This window comes from Mytilus edulis, chromosome 2 (assembly GCF_963676685.1).
Source record: "Mytilus edulis chromosome 2, xbMytEdul2.2, whole genome shotgun sequence".
NCBI classification, from domain to species: Eukaryota; Metazoa; Mollusca; class Bivalvia; order Mytilida; family Mytilidae; genus Mytilus; species Mytilus edulis.
The window spans coordinates 106,248,785-106,265,687 of record NC_092345.1 but is presented as its reverse complement, the minus strand read 5'-3'; the positions used below and the strand labels follow the sequence as shown (position 1 = coordinate 106,265,687).

At 30.9% G+C, this 16,903-nt stretch overlaps 1 protein-coding gene across 11 annotated transcripts in view; it reads right to left on the bottom strand.

Annotated features, from left to right (window-relative positions):
- Positions 1–16,903, bottom strand: part of LOC139513873 (zinc finger CCCH domain-containing protein 10-like) — a 108,223-nt gene that overhangs the window by 85,311 nt on the left and 6,009 nt on the right. For 10 of the 11 annotated variants that reach the window (XR_011662536.1, XR_011662537.1, XM_071302794.1 and 7 more), the window contains one exon: positions 5,691–5,743. The exons of the other annotated variant lie outside the window; for it this stretch is intronic. The gene's annotated coding sequence lies outside the window, so the exon portion shown is untranslated. The remainder of the gene's footprint in view (positions 1–5,690; positions 5,744–16,903) is intronic. 11 annotated transcript variants of the gene reach the window in all.

Below are 16,903 nucleotides of genomic sequence, written 5' to 3'. Positions count from 1 at the left end.
TATGTTCAAAAACATCACATTTACACAGGGTTTATGAAGCTAAATATCGTAAAATCAAAATTTAATGCGTTGCTTTTATAAATGTTAAAAATTTTAAAGTATCAATGGTGCAATAATAAAAACTTTTACTAGTGATTAAAATTTTCCTTCACAAAACTTTTTACAATCCCAATAATAATTTTTTACCAGTAATCATTGAGTTGCAATAATAAATGCATGTATTGATTTCTGAATTAACAGTGTATTAATGTCAAGAGTGCATGAAAATATCATATTCAAAGAGTATGTTTCTATATAATGATTTAAGACAATTATATAATATAGGCAAACTAATTGTACGTTATAACATTGTTAGCTTCAATCAGGCTGTTGATTATGATTTTTTTCACATTTTGATTTCTCCAGGCTTTTATGGATTACAATAAGGTCTGGTTTTGGCAAATGATAGAAAGCCTTTATTGTAGTCATTATTATCATCACTGTTGCAACTAATTAAGTCTTTGCAAAATGGACACGGTAATAGACCTATATACCGTAATATAAAGATATAACCCTTTGTCCATATGCTCTAATGTCTGTGACCTTTACAGTTTAATAATATTTCTTCAATATTTAATAACTTATAAAGTATTGAAATATTTATGTCTGTGGTAAAACTTATCTCAGTAGAATCCTGCAATACGAACCCTTAGAACTTTATAAAATACTTTATAAAATATCAATAGATCAGTCTGACATTTTAGCTATAACTGGGTATTGAAATTAGAACTATTTCATTTTTAGCTCACCTGGCCTAAAAGGCCAAGTGAGCTTTTCTCATCACTTGGCGTCCGGCGTCCGTCGTCCGTCGTCGTCGTTAACTTTTACAAAAATCTTCTCCTCTGAAACTACTGGGCCAAATTAAACCAAACTTGGCCACAATCATCATTGGGGTATCTAGTTTAAAAAATGTGTCCGGTGACCCGGCCAACCATCCAAGATGGCCGCCATGGCTAAAAATAGAAAATAGGGGTAAAATGCAGTTTTTGGCTTATAACTCAAAAACCAAAGCATTTAGAGCAAATCTGACATGGGGTAAAATTGTTAAACAGGTGAAGATCTATCTGCCCTGAAATTTTCAGATGAATCAGATAACCCGTTGTTGGGTTGCTGCCCCTGAATTAGTAATTTTAAGGAAATTTTCCTGTTTTTGGTTATTATCTTGAATATTATTATAGATATAGATAAACAGTAAACAGCAATAATGTTCAGCAAAGTAAGATTTACAAATAAGTCAACATGACTGAAATGGTCAGTTGACCCCTTTATGAGTTATTGCCCTTTATAGTCAATTTTTAACCATTTTTCGTAAATCTTAGTTATATTTTACAAAAATCTTCTCCTCTGAAACTACTTGGCCAAATTAATCCAAACTTGGCCACAATCATCTTTTGGGTTAGTAGTTTGAAAAATGTGTCCGGTTACCTGGCCATCAAACCAAGATGGCCGCCATGGCTAAAAATAGAACATGGGGTAAAATGCAGTTTTTGGCTTATAACTCAAAACCCAAAGCATTTAGAGCAAATCTGACATGGGGTAAAATTGTTTATCAGTTCAAGATCTATCTGCCCTGAAATTTTCAGATGAATCGGACAACCCGTTGTTGGGTTGCTGGCAGGGTTGGCAAAGTATTACCCGCCCGGGAAAACCCAGGCGGGAATTCCCGGGTTTTCCCGGGCTGGGCAATACTCCCAGAAATGGGTAATACTGGGCAATAAGACTTTTAAAGCTTATTTTAACACAAAGTAGTAAAGTCTTGTTGTAGTTTCATAGTATTATAGCTAAATATATACATTTTATACAGATAACCATCATTGACCATTGAGAGTCATGTTTCTAGAAGATTGAAAATTCAATTTCATTCTTTATTCCACTTCTTCTATGTAGGCAGAATACAAAATTTGAATATTTTAGGATTATAAATACCTTGTTAATTTCCATGTATTGTTTCAACTATCCAAACTTTAAAAAAAATGCATTTTATAGCTGTGTTTACGTGAATTATAAATTTAAATGTCTATGCAATCATATTGCTAAATAAACACCCTACAGGGTCAAGTCATTAACTTTTATAGAAATGAAAAGGCTAAATATTGTTATATAAACATATCAATGTCCTATTCTGAATAATTACTTATTAATTTAATACTGATGTACATATAAATTATGCAAAAGTAATTTTTCTTACATTTTCTTATTAATACTTAATGTAAGATATATACATTTGAAAAATGAATTCTTTGAATTTATGTTAACAGTTTGACCAATCTAGACGAGAGGGTGATTTAATAGACTTTCAGAAGAGAACTATTGATAAAGGCCTTTTCCATTAATATTTGTGTAATGTGTGTCTACATGTTTACTTGTCTCATAGTTGCAAGAATAGTACTTTTTCAAATGTATATACATGTACACTTGTATTATCACTCTCAAACAAGTAAACTAATTTATCAATCAAAATGTGTTTATAAATATCTTAAATATATTGCAATTGAGTTTGATCACTGAATCCTCTTTAAAATTCAGGCCAGTATTTTATATTACCCAGTATTGCCCAGTATTACCCATTAAAACCCGGTAAAACCCGGGTTTTCCCAGTATTTCCCACTGGGCTGGGCAATACTCATAAAACCCGGGTTTTTGCCAACCCTGGTTGCTGGCCCTGAATTAGTAATTTTAAGGAAATTTTGCTCTTTTTGGTTATTATCTTGAATATTATTATAGATAGAGATATACTATAAACAGCAAAAATGTTCAGCAAAGTAAGATTTACAAATAAGTTAACATGACTGAAATGGTCAGTTGACCCCTTTAGGAGTTATTGCCCTTTATAGTCAATTTTTAACCATTTTTCGTAAATCTTAGTAATCTTTTACAAAAATCTTCTCCTCTGAAACTACTTGGCCACAAACATCTTTTGGGCTAGTAGTTTGAAAAATGTGTCCGCTGACCCGGCCATTCAACCAAGATGGCCGCCATGGCTAAAAATAGAACATGGGGTAAAATGCAGTGTTTGGCTTTTAACTCAAAACCCAAAGCATTTAGAGCAAATCTGACATGGGGTAAAATTGTTTATCAGGTCAACATTTATCTGCTCTGAAATTTTTAGATGAATCGGACAACCCGTTGTTTGGTTACTGACCCTGAATTGTTAGTTTTAAGGAAATTTTGCTGTTTTTGGTCATTATCTTAATTTTAAGCAGCAAGAATGTTCAGTAAAGTAAGATGTACAAACACATCACCATCACCAAAACACAATTTTGTCATGAATCTATCTGCTTCCTTTAATATTCACATAGACCAAGGTGAGCGACACAGGCTCTTTAGAGCCTCTAGTTATCTTCAGTAAAATATTTCAAATCTTCATAAATATGCTATCCAATCTCTTTGTTGACAGACTATATTTTTCACTTCTCATTTCATCAAAAACAATTTAACTTGACATATCTTTGCACTATCATAAATAAAACGTTGATGGAAAATCGTAGAAATGGATCTACTTTGCCAAACAAAACAAACTAATAGCGAATAAAATTGATCCCAACTTGGGGACAATTTATCATTTGGCTTCCGAATTATCACCATTTTAATCAAATTGAAAAGTATTTTATGTCTATAGAAACAATGGGATCACTCAAAGACATCTTGATAAAACTTTGATAAATTCTGGAATTAGGTAAATTGATAGTGTTCCATTAATTTAAACATGAAAGGAAAGTTTCATTCAATATCTATTATTCGTTCATAAATAATGTCATAATTCAAAAATGGTTTAGTTATCTTCAAAATCAATTGTAATTGATTGATTCCTTATAGAATTGATTTGATATTTAACCTCTTTTTCATCTGAGTCAATGCAACGAATCCACTAAATTGTTGTTAAAAAGAATAATGGAGGACACATGCTTCATGTCAATAACATTTCTGACGAAAGCTATTTCTTTTCAATTTCCACAATTTTAAATTTGATTATTTAATGGTTTTATAGGAATTTGTAATATCTCAGAGAAAATCTGTGAATGAAATATTTGATTTTGTGTATGAAAAGTTAAACGGGCATATATAGCTATTTAAAAGATTAAGGCAAAACATTTTAAGTATGATTTTTTTTTTTTTTTTTAAATTATTCATCTGATTATGGAATATTGAAATAATAATTTAGTATTACAACCAGTTTGGTTCATTTGCTGACGTAGTATTATTCTTGCAAGACAGTAATTTGACCTTCGTTCTTTTGAATGCAACCTTTAATTTGACCCTTGAGTTGGACAAGTTCAGTATGTTTGGTTATTAAATAGAAAAGAATGTCAAAATTGGAAAGTAAAACAATGATGCCACAGTGAAAAATCTTTTGTTGACTGATTCTGTGTGCAAAGAAATTTTTTTTTTAATCTTTAACTTATAAAATAGTAACTCTTTTACATTCAGTCTAGCGGCTCATAGAAATTATCTTTCCTACATTTTGCATATGAATCTTTGACAAAATATCTGGTTCTCATACCTAATATTTACCATAATTACTGAAATATGAATTAGAAACATATTACAAAGGTTTACAGTGCAAATGTTATTTTTATGTTTATTTTCAATGAACATTAAATGTGAAACATCCTTACGTAGCAACAACATAAAAGCGAAAAGACATAAAATACAAGGCTAATATGCACTTTTGAGGAAAATCAATTTTAACAAAGCTATAAATATTTTAATGTTGAGGTTAGTCTCATCATAAAGAAATTTATAGAATGTTTTGTTACAGAACGTGCTACAACATTTAAATGATACAAAATTTTCAAAATCTGTTCAATGTTATACATAATGACAAAAAAAACAACTAAAAGCCCTACAGGATTGTTCACCTTCAAAGATTATGCTTTACTGATGTTAATGTGACCCCACTCCCTCTTGATTTTTTGCCTATGGTTGCTGTCTATCTATCAGTTTCTAAGGTAACAAGCAGAAATACATTACTTAAATGGTAAACATTTTTAATTGAAGGTTAAGGTCTCACATGAAAAAATGTTTCAGTCATTTAGTACATGTATCTAAAATTTAAATTTAAACCAGGTTTTAAATTAAATTCATGTTACTGAGGCAAGTATTGAAAAACAAGAAAATTTCTAAGTGAAAGATTCACTTTCAAGGAATTTACTTCCTCATGTTAACTATCCACTTGATCAAGCATCTTTAATCTTTTTCAAAAGATAGGCCTAATCCTAATTTCTTCGAGCAGAGGGAGGTTTTTATTTTTTTAATGTTTTTAAAGTCCAGAAATTATAATTTTAGTTGATACAAACCCTTCGTCTCTCTCTAAATCTCCATCTTATTAATTAAGATCAGTGCTTCTCATATATAAGATTGACTAAGAGATCATTTTTTTCTACACCTGTTAATCAAAGGTTTTAGGTATTTCCTCCTAATGATAATAATTAAAAAGATGAATGATCACTGCTTTTCATATTTTTTTTATACACGTTTTTACTGAAGTTTTCTTCAACAATATCAGTAACCTTTGACTCATCTTTTAATATAGCTGTACTAAAAATACAGTTTCATAAAGTAAATTCTTTAAAGATATATGTATAGAGAAATCATTGATATGACATATTTTGATTTGTCGAATTAAAGATATAAGTTACTAACTGACTTACTTGTAATGTGACATGTTCTATTAAGTTTACTATCATGTCTCCAACATTATAATCTAGAAATAAATATAAAATAATATATAATACAATATAATCTAATTTTCTCCTAGTATGAAAGAAAGTAATACAACTTAAATATAATCTAGAAATAAACATAAAATAATATGTAATACAATATAATCTAATTTTTCTCTTATTTCTTAAGAAACTATAACAACTTAATTTTTTTGACATATATTTACTTAAATAAAAAAGACGCCTGAGTACAGATGTAATTGTAATACAATAGATTCTGTATATACTTTCTAACATTTTCTGTATGCCTGTATGAAGATTGATCATATGTTACCAAAATCAATTATCATCTCCAATTCAACAATACTCAAAGATTTTTCTCCACAATAAGATTATTTTTATCAGACAATATAATTCCCAAAGGGTTCTTTCATAATCATATTCTCCTAAAGGTATTACAACAGTATTGTTTCACGGTAAAAAAAACATAACTTTACGGAGGAGATTTAATTCTGGTGATTGGGTTCAATAACAATATTGTTTGCACCGGACCAACGTTGATTTAATTGAGAATGATTCAATAGGTTTTCGTTATTGATGCTTCAATAGTTCCAATCACAATAATGCTTGAAAGAGAGCTAACTAACGTCAAGTTTTTACAATACATGCCAGTCACATTTTCTCTAAGCGTCAACAATATTGGACATACAGATATATGCATCCAATTTAATACAATGAAACAGACACTATTGTTAAATTTCAAGAAAAGTAACTATTGTTTCTACATTCATTATCCACCAAAGTTTTTTTTAGATTCTTCTTCATAGAAACATATGACGTCTTAAAATATAATGAAAATTATAAGTAAAAATAAGTGAAAAAACATTCAACAATTAAAAAACAATCAATGATAGGAAATTCTTTGGATTTCATTGAAAGTTTTGTAAAGACAATCTGTAAAAAATCCTGTACATGTAGTAATAATTTGAGTTGTTCATTATTACAATGGGGTAAATTCCATGGTGTAATAGTTTTACTAGTTCATTATTACAATGGGGTAAATTCCATGGTGTAATAGTTTTACTAGTTCATTATTACAATGGGGTAAATTCCATGGTGTAATAGTTTTACTAGTTCATTATTACAATGGGGTAAATTCCATGTTGCAATAGTTTTACTAGTTCATTATTACAATGGGGTAAATTCAATGGTGTAACAGTTTTACTACTTCATTATTACAATGGGGTAAATTCCATGTTGTAATAGTTTTACTAGTTCATTTTTACAATGGGGTAAATTCCCTGTTGTAATAATTGACTTGTTTTGTATTACACAATTTGGTAAATTCCCTGTTGTAATAGTTGACTATTTCATTTTTACAATCTGGTAAATTTCATGTTGTGTGACGATTTCATTTGTTTTGCAAAATCTGTGTTGCAATAATTTGACAAGTTCATTATTACAATCTGTAGTTAATTCTCTGTTGTATAATAAGCTTACAAGTGTTTTTTATTTGTCACAATCTGGTTAATTCCCTGTTGAAATGAGTTTATTAGTTTTTTATATTACAATCTGGTGAATTCCTTCTTGTAATAAGTTGACCAGTCATAAAACTTTGGAGCATGGCTATTGTACTCAGACTCAGAAATCAACCAATCAAAATACTATATTTGATGTTTCGAGCACATATTATTTACTCCAAGTACTGAGTTAATTTTTATGAATGAGGACTCTGGTAAAAACTAAAATATGAACAAACTTTGTCTTCAACAAGGTAATTAGTGTTAAATGTTACAATCAGGGTATATCATTTTTCTGTTGGTTTCCCACTGATCTTTAGTAAATGTTTAAAAACTTTCAATTTTTTTTTTTAATTTTTGTTGCCTTTTTTTTATTTTTTGGTAAAATTGAATACATTGAATATTTATGCAACAGTAGTGAGCTACTGAACATTGTAAGTGAAAATCTTATTCCCTCAATAGAATGATAAGTGATATCATCTACTCCTTTAATTTGATCAAAAGCAATACAAAAGCTACTAACTTTTATTATTATACTTCAACTTAGAATATCTTATACATGTAGTTCGTCCCTAAGGCAATAACAAATATTGAATGTATCAGAATTTGTTTAAAAACCGTATAAAACCTCTTTTATCTATAATCAATTTTCTTTACAGATTTTATGAGAAAAGCAAAGATTCATTTTGTATATGATCAATATAGCCAGCGATCCAAGAAGATACTTAAAATAAACACAGAACCAAGGTTCTAGAACAATTAAATGAAAGATAGCATAACAGTTATCAGTAATTTTACATGACTAGTTCTGACATGTAAAAGGAACAGGGTGGAAAATTAGCATTATCACTGACATCTACTTCTATATTACATAACATCCAAAATTCATATAGTTAGTCCTACATTACATAACATTCAGAAATCATAAAGTTAGTCCAACATATCATATTATTCATTATAAAGTTTATCGGATGTCTATAAGACATCCCTCTTGTGCTGCCAGAAATATAATGCCTCCTTCTATTGCAGGCGGGGGGGGGGCTTCAGTAACCAAGTTGTCTAAATAGTTCAACTACTGTAATCACTAGCCAGTCAACACTCAGGTTGTGAGTTCGAACCCCGCTCGTGCGAGTGCACTCTACTTCAATCTTAGTCGACTAGGAGTGTCAGTTTCCCTATCGAAGTCTGTGGTTTTCTCTGGCCACTCTGGCTTCCTCAACCCATCAAAATAACCGCCAAGAAAAAACAAAAAGTGGCTTTAAACACTAACAATCAATCAATCAATGTAGGCACAAAGGTCTGTTACACTCCACTGTTAATCCATAACAAAGGTCTGTTACAAATATACACTCAACTGTTAATCCATAACAAAGGTCTGTTACAAATATACACTCCACTGTTAATCCATAACAAAGGTCTGTTACAAATATACACTCAACTGTTAATCCATAACAAAGGTCTGTTACAAATATACACTCAACTGTTAATCCATAACAAAGGTCTGTTACAAATATACACTCCACTGTTAATCCATAACAAAGGTCTGTTACAAATATACACTCCACTGTTAATCCATAACAAAGGTCTGTTACAAATATACACTCCACTGTTAATCCATAACAAAGGTCTGTTACAAATATACACTCAACTGTTAATCCATAACAAAGGTCTGTTACAAATATACACTCAACTGTTAATCCATAACAAAGTATATTCTAAGTCAATGTACTATATCTGTGTCCTTAAATCCTTAAAAAAATAAATACAGATATTTGAGGGAACAGCTATACATAAAACACTTTGAAAAAATAGCTATAAGAGGAAACAGTTATACATAAAACAAGTTGATGAAATAGATATTTGAGGGAACAGCTTTACATAAAACAATTTGATGAAATAGATATTTGAGGGAACAGCTATACATAAAACACTTTGAAAAAATAGCTATAAGAGGAAACAGTTATACATAAAACAAGTTGATGAAATAGATATTTGAGGGAACAGCTTTACATAAAACAATTTGATGAAAAGATATTTGAGGGAACAGCTATACATAAAACACTTTGATGAAATAGATATTTGAGGGAACAGCTTTACATAAAACACTTTGAAAAAATAGCTATCAGAGGGAACAGTTATACATAAAACACTTTGATGAAATAGATATTTGAGGGAACAGCTTTACATAAAACACTTTGAAAAAATAGCTATCAGAGGGAACAGTTATACATAAAACACTTTGATGAAATAGATATTTGAGGGAACAGCTTTACATAAAACACTTTGATGAAATAGATATTTGAGGGAACAGCTACACATAAAACACTTTGAAAAAATAGCTATAAGAGGAAACAGTTATACATAAAACACTTTGATGAAAAATATGTACATGAAAATGAATTCCCAATTCAGGAAAATAAAATAAAAACCGATATTTCTGGAAAAGTTTCTGTCACTTTGATGAAATAGATATTTGAGGGAACAGCTATCCATAAAACACTTTAATGAAATAGCTATTTGAGGAAACAGCTATACATAAAACACTTTGATGAAATATCTATTTGAGGAAACAGCTATACATAAAACACTTGAAAGAACATATATTCATTAAAAACTTTGAGGGAACACACATACTATATTTTTAGGAAACAGCTATACATAAAACAATTGGAGGGAGTAGCTATTATAATACATCAAACACTCAGAGGGAACAGTTGTACATAAAAAAACCTTTGAGGGAACATTTATACAGATAACACTTTGAGGGAACATTTATACATGACACTTTGAGGGAACAGCTATACACAACAGAAGCAACAGTAATGCTTAAAACACTTCAAGGGAACTGATATAGATATAACACTTTGAGGGAACAACTACACATAGTTGTAGATTAGGGATAACACTTTTTTCATGGATATTTCATTTCAAAGCTTTAACAAATTAACCATCCATGCCCACAGTAATTTTGTTCAAGTCTTTAAAATTCTTTGTTCACCAATACCTAAGTATCTTGGCCATATTTTATGACTATTTATTGTTTTTAACTTTAGAAAGTACATCAGGAAAATGATTTGCAATCAAGGAAACTGTAAATGGAAGAATTCCTTCAGGAACTTATAATTTTATCAGCTTTATTCCTCAACACGTTTCTAAGATGCGATCATGAATTCTAAAGCTACTCAATACATAAAATTTATGACTGTTCATTATCTCTTGGGATTTAAGGATCAAAGAAAAATCCTTTTTCCTCCTCCGACCAGCTTAGAATATCCTACAAATCTGGTAGGATTAATTACGGCAATGACAACCAATCAAGTTTGTTCTGACCTTCTCGGATATCTATGGAGGTATTGAGACATGTAAGAAATCTAATCAATCCATTCTCTCCACACATTATTACTGATTTGCCATCTACTAACATCCTAAACCAATTTGTTTTAACAACATCGTCTTCACTTTAATCTTACAAACTTACATTCTCATATTAAAAATCGGCAAAGCAAACAAGATCATTGGAACTCTTATTAGCAAACGTCATATTATATATGACAGCCGAGCACCAAGGTGTACATATTAGATTGCTTTCAAGTCGTCAGATTTTCTAACTTGCCTAAAGGAATCACTTGTTTTTACTTTGATAAAATGAGCCAATATTTGTACAATCTGACTAATTACAGCATTGAAACAGTTTATTGCTAGCCTCAAGTTTTAATCACAGTATATATATTATGACAACAGCCTGAGTCAGCCAACATCGTAATGTGTGATTAAAGAAAATTTCACACTGCTTTTGTATTAAAATTTAAATTTCCAATTTAACTAGAATTGTACAAGACAAAAAGAAATGACAAAGTCAGCTGGAAGTCCTTAATTATCTCAACAGAAATTGATATACATACTGTTATCAAATTTACTTTTTCCTTCAATGAGAGACATTTTTATGAAAGGACAAAATACTCATCTATCCACTAATAAGAGCAATACAATTGAAAGGTATCAAAATCTAATATACTATCAAGAAGTGTTCTAACAAAATAATCCATCACTCTCCACAGACAAAGGAAATACAATTATATATTCCTATCTTAGTTAATTTGGTTAGGCTTATGATACAAATAACATCAAATTGATGAATTTACTATACCACCAGCTGCAGAAACAAACTTAGTTATCCAATTAATTAAAATTATAAAGAAACTTTTACAAATGTCTCCAGAATGTCACTGAAACTAACTAGCTATTTCTATTTCAGTTCGTTATCCACATGCCTTTCTCATTGTTCTATCAACCCTAATGTTGAAAACTTGTACTTTCTTTTCTAACAAAAATAGATGTTAATCATGTCTTTGTCCCTTAAACTATCAAAAATGGGTTTAAAGTTACATTTTATATGAATAACCAGATGCTCCGCATGGTGCAGCTTTATACGACCGCAGAGGTTTAAACCTGAACCAATGGGGCAAGTATGGACACAACATTCAAGCTGGATTCAGCTCTAAATTTTGATTGTGATTAAATAGTTGACAGCATAGGTTTCGGACACAGAATGAATGTGGTCTAATAAACTTAAAATATTTTTTTTGCCTTTGAGCAATTCACTATGCTGTTGAATATAAAGCTTCTCAAAAAAATGTTTGAAGAAATTTTCTTTTTATTTATGAAATCTGAAATGAGAAAAATTTGTAATCACTGAATTGTAAAGATTGTTTTAATTTATCAGTTGGTAGTAAAAGTGAATATACATTGTATATTGTATAAAACAATGATTTAAGTTGATTCAACTACTATTCTGGACAAAGAAAGATAACTCCAATCAATTGAAAATTTCTTGCTATTGCACAATATTGTGCAATTAGATATTTCTTGTTATTGCGCAATACTGTGCAATTGAAAATATTTGCTATTGCACAATACTGTGCAATTATACTGTGCAATTGAAGATTTCTTGCTATTGCGCAATACTGTGCAATTGAAAATTTCTTGCTATTGCACAATACTGTGCAATTGAAGAATTCTTGCTATTGCTGAATACTGTGCAATTGAAAATTTCTTGCTATTGCACAATACTTAATATAATAATTTTGGATCCTGATTTGAACCAACTTGAAAACTGGGCCCATAATCAAAAATCTAAGTACATATTTAGATTCAGCATATCAAAAAAGCCCAAGAATTCAATTTTTGTTAAAATCAAACTTAGTTTAATTTTGGACCCTTTGGACTTTAATGTAGACCAATTTGAAAACGGGACTAAAAATTAAGAATCTACATACACAGTTAGATTCGGCATATCAAAGAACCCCAATTATTCAATTTTTGATAAAATCAAACAAAGTTCAATTTTGGACCCTTTTTCCTAAACTGTTGGGACCAAAACTCCCAAAATCAAACCCAACCTTCCTTTAGTGGTCATAAACCTTGTGTTTAAATTTCATAGATTTCTATTTACTTATACTAAAGTTATGGTGCGAAAACCAAGAATAATGCTTACTTGGGCCCCTTTTTGGCCCCCAATTCCTAAACTGTTCCCAAAATCATCCCAACCTTCCTTTTGTGGTCATAAACCTTGTGTTTAAAGGAGTATGTTCGATAAGGTCCTAAAATGGCCCCCTTTTTTAGCGTAAATTTCAAATTCGGATTTGTTTAACAATATCACAATAAATTTTAGCTAATACATTGACTAGATAGGATATAAGCCATTTTATTGAAAATTTCACGTTTCTGCGTTTCATTATGACGTCACAAGTTGTACTCATATTGATTTTTCACGAAAAAATCATCGTGAAAAATCAATGAAAATGGGTAAATTTCCATAGATTATTGGACAGGAAACATAGAGCGCATACGTCGACAACAAAGATCTTTTAAAATAATGTTTGTGAAGACATTTCACATGTCTTATTTGAATATTAAGCTTGTCGACGCCTGCGCTCTATGTTTCCTTGTCCTTTATTTGGTTGAAATCCAGCTGATTTTGTCAAATTTCACAAAAATCCCTTATCTTGACCTTTTTGGGATGTAAAAATCAACGTGTTAGAATAAAACTTTGACAAAAACAGTTCTGTTTAACTTTCTCACATGTCTTTTAGGCAACTTAAAGCATTTATTGTCTTGTAACTATGAACTTTATAATTGGGGCCAAATATGGCCCTTACCGAACTTACTCCTTTCATTGATTTCTATTTACTTATACTAAAGTTATTGTGCGAAAACCAAGAATAATGCTTATTTGGGCTCTTTTTTGGCCCCTAATTCCTAAACTGTTTGAACTAAAACTCCCAAAATCAATCCTAACCTTCCTTTGTGGTCATAAACCTTGTGTCAAAATTTCATAGATTTCTATTCACTAAAACTAAAGTTATAGTGCGAAAACCAAGAAAATGCTTATTTGGGTCCTTTTTGGCCCCAATTCCTAAAATGTTGGGACCAAAACTCCCAAAATCAATCCCAACCTTCCTTTTGTGGTCATAAACCTTGTGTTAAAATTTCATAGATTTCTATCCACTTTTACTAAAGTTAGAGTGCGAAAACTAAAAGTATTCGGACGACGACGCCAACGTGATACCAATATATGACCAAAAAATTTTCAATTTTTGCGATCGTATAAAAAGTGTTGATCTGTTGCCATTGTATGGAGTACATATTTAAGACATCAACCCACCAGTAGTAAAATCAAACTACGTCTAGAGGTTATCTATAGACAAGTAACTTTAAAGGGGCACTAACTACGAGATATTTAAAAAATCTAAAGTATGATTTTTTTTTGCTCAATCATTAATGAAAGTGAAATAGTTAAATAATAATTCACTGTTAGCAGCTGAAATGGTTCAATTTGACAAATTAAGGTAATAAAAATTGATAATGAATTATTCACTTGCAGGTGAATAACTTTACCTCATTAAACCTGTATTCATGTGAACTCCAATTTAACCCTGTAGAAAAAGATAGAATAACGCATGCATAGTCCGTGTACGGTTATTTAAAGGAAAAGAATGTCAACAATGAAAGTGAAACTAAGGTAAATAATGTAATTGACTGATTCGATCCACAAAAAATCATTCTTATTTAGGAAAAAACAACGATAAACATAAATTTTTAATCTATAATATAAAATTAAGTAGACCTATAAAAATCCAACTGCACGAGTTGCTTAATCTATTTATATCTATGTTTATGTTTACATCGCTTATATGGTCAAAGAAGGTCAACTTGAAATTTAATTATATGGCGTCATTGCTAAAATTCACACGAAACGAAGCTAAATCTTATCCAGACCATGGCCTGTAAATTGTTTATTTTATACTTTTGATAGGTTTGAAAAATGTTTTACATTGTTATAAATAAAATATGAGAATTTGAGTCAAATTGGTGAGCATGAATTTGACAGCTAGTGCCCCTTTAATATCACCTTTATTTTACCAACCCAAGTAGGATACCAACCCACCAATAGTAAAATCAAACTACGTCTAGAGGTTATCTATAGACAAGTAACTTTAATATCACCTTTATTTTACCAACCCAAGTAGGATAACTTTTATAAATAACAAAATGGAATCTAGATTCTGAAAAAGAGGGGGGGGGGGGGTTCCTTAATTAACAGTTGTCTATAGAGTGTACTTAAAGAAATGTCTCGGGGGACCTAAAATGTAATGTGCAATGTCTGACTCTCTATTTTATTCTTTTATTCTTCAAAGTTTAACAAAATTGAGAATGGAAACGGGGAATGTCTCATTAGACAACAACCTGACCAAAGAGCAGATTAAACAGCAGAAGGCCATCAATGGGTCTTAATTACAGCTACAAAATCCTGCTGACCCCTAAACAAAAATATGTACTAGTTCAGTGATAATGGACATCTTCAACACTCACAAGACCATGCAATACATTTGTAATAGAAGGAAAGATAATAATACAAAACATGAAATCAAACCAGTCAAAAATATATTTCCCAGATATTAACGTTTATTCTTATTATTGGAGGAAAAACCCATATTCATATGCTTATAAATTAACATATCCTAAATAAAAATAACCTTGTAAACAAAAATAGATGGACAACTGAAATATGATAATTAAGTCAAAGGAATTTGACATATTTACATATACTACATAAAAAAGTTACTGAACATATAAACAAAAGTTATTGAGAAACAGGCCAAACCAAAATATCAATTTAAGAATAAAAACAAGAATGTGTCCATTTAGCACACGGATGCCCCACTCACACTATCATTTTCTATGTTTAGTGGACCGTGAAATTGGGGTAAAAACTCTAATTTGGCATTTAAATTAGGAAGATAATATCATAGGGAACATGTATACTAGGTTTCAGGTTGATTGGACTTCAACTTCATAAAAAAACACCTTGACCAAAAACTTTAACCTGAAGCGGGACGAACGGACAGACGGACGAACGGTACAACAGACGGACGAACAAATGGACCCACAGACCAGAAAACATAATGCCCCTCTACTATCGTAGGTGGGGCATAATAATAAGGTTATGTTCCTTGGACCTGTTAAATGGAGATTATACTCTTTAAAAGTAATTCACATTTCAAATTTGCATACCCATCAATCAAAAAAAATTGAGATGTGGTATGGTTGCCAATGAGACACATTTTAACTGGACACCAAAGGAGGAGGATATTATAAGTTATCTACGTTCATATCCGTAGATATGGATATTTTAACACCCTGAAGTACCCCAGTACACCATGAGGCGTATTTTAACACCCTGAAGTACCCCAGTACACCATGAGGCGTAGCCGAAGGGTGTACAGGGTACTGAAGGGTGTTAAAATATCCATATCTACGGATATGAACGTAGATAACGAATTTATCCCCGGCCTTAGTCCGAATCAGGCGAGTTTTATGGAAATTCGGGTACAAAGTGTAAGGTAAAAACAACGTTTTTTTCATTATCTGAAAAAAAAGTTATATTGAAATTTGGAAATTTTACATATTTTTTACGGGATGTAGGGTACTACCTTTGGTAGAACCCTACAGGTAGTCAAATATAAGACGTTTTTAATACTGAGACAGAGAAACTGGATAGAGTCAAATTTGGCGCTCAATGTTGTGAGCGTTACGCCATAGATGGTGTGACGTCAACATGGGTCATTTGCATAGCTAGGTCAGTAGTCCCATTCCTTAAATATGTTGCAGTCAAGTGATGCATTTAATGAAATGAATGTAAATAATCGGCATAATAGGACAAAATCGTTAATGAATTAAATATTTAATTACAAACATTATGGATAATCCACAGAATTCAATATTTCACAAGGAGCAACCATGGAACTAAGGAAAACTTGCATGAAGTTCCCTGGAATAATGGTTAGCAACGTCCGGGGATATGGGTTAGCAACACCCAGGGGCTATGGGTTTTGTAACAACATGCGTTAACCAATCAAAATCCTGGATATATACTAAGCCGGGGATAAGGACAGTTATAGATCTCTGTATGGTAAACTTTAATTAGCCTGACATGACAAAATGTGAAACAATTTATGATTTTTTATAGAAGAGAAACAAATGTTGATTCAAGGTATAAACAATTGTAACTGAATTAAACCTACATGTTACCTGCCTCAAAAAACTTCTTAATTTCACTTTTACAATATTATATGAAATAGATACACAAAAACTACTGACGAATACAAGTTTTGCCACGGA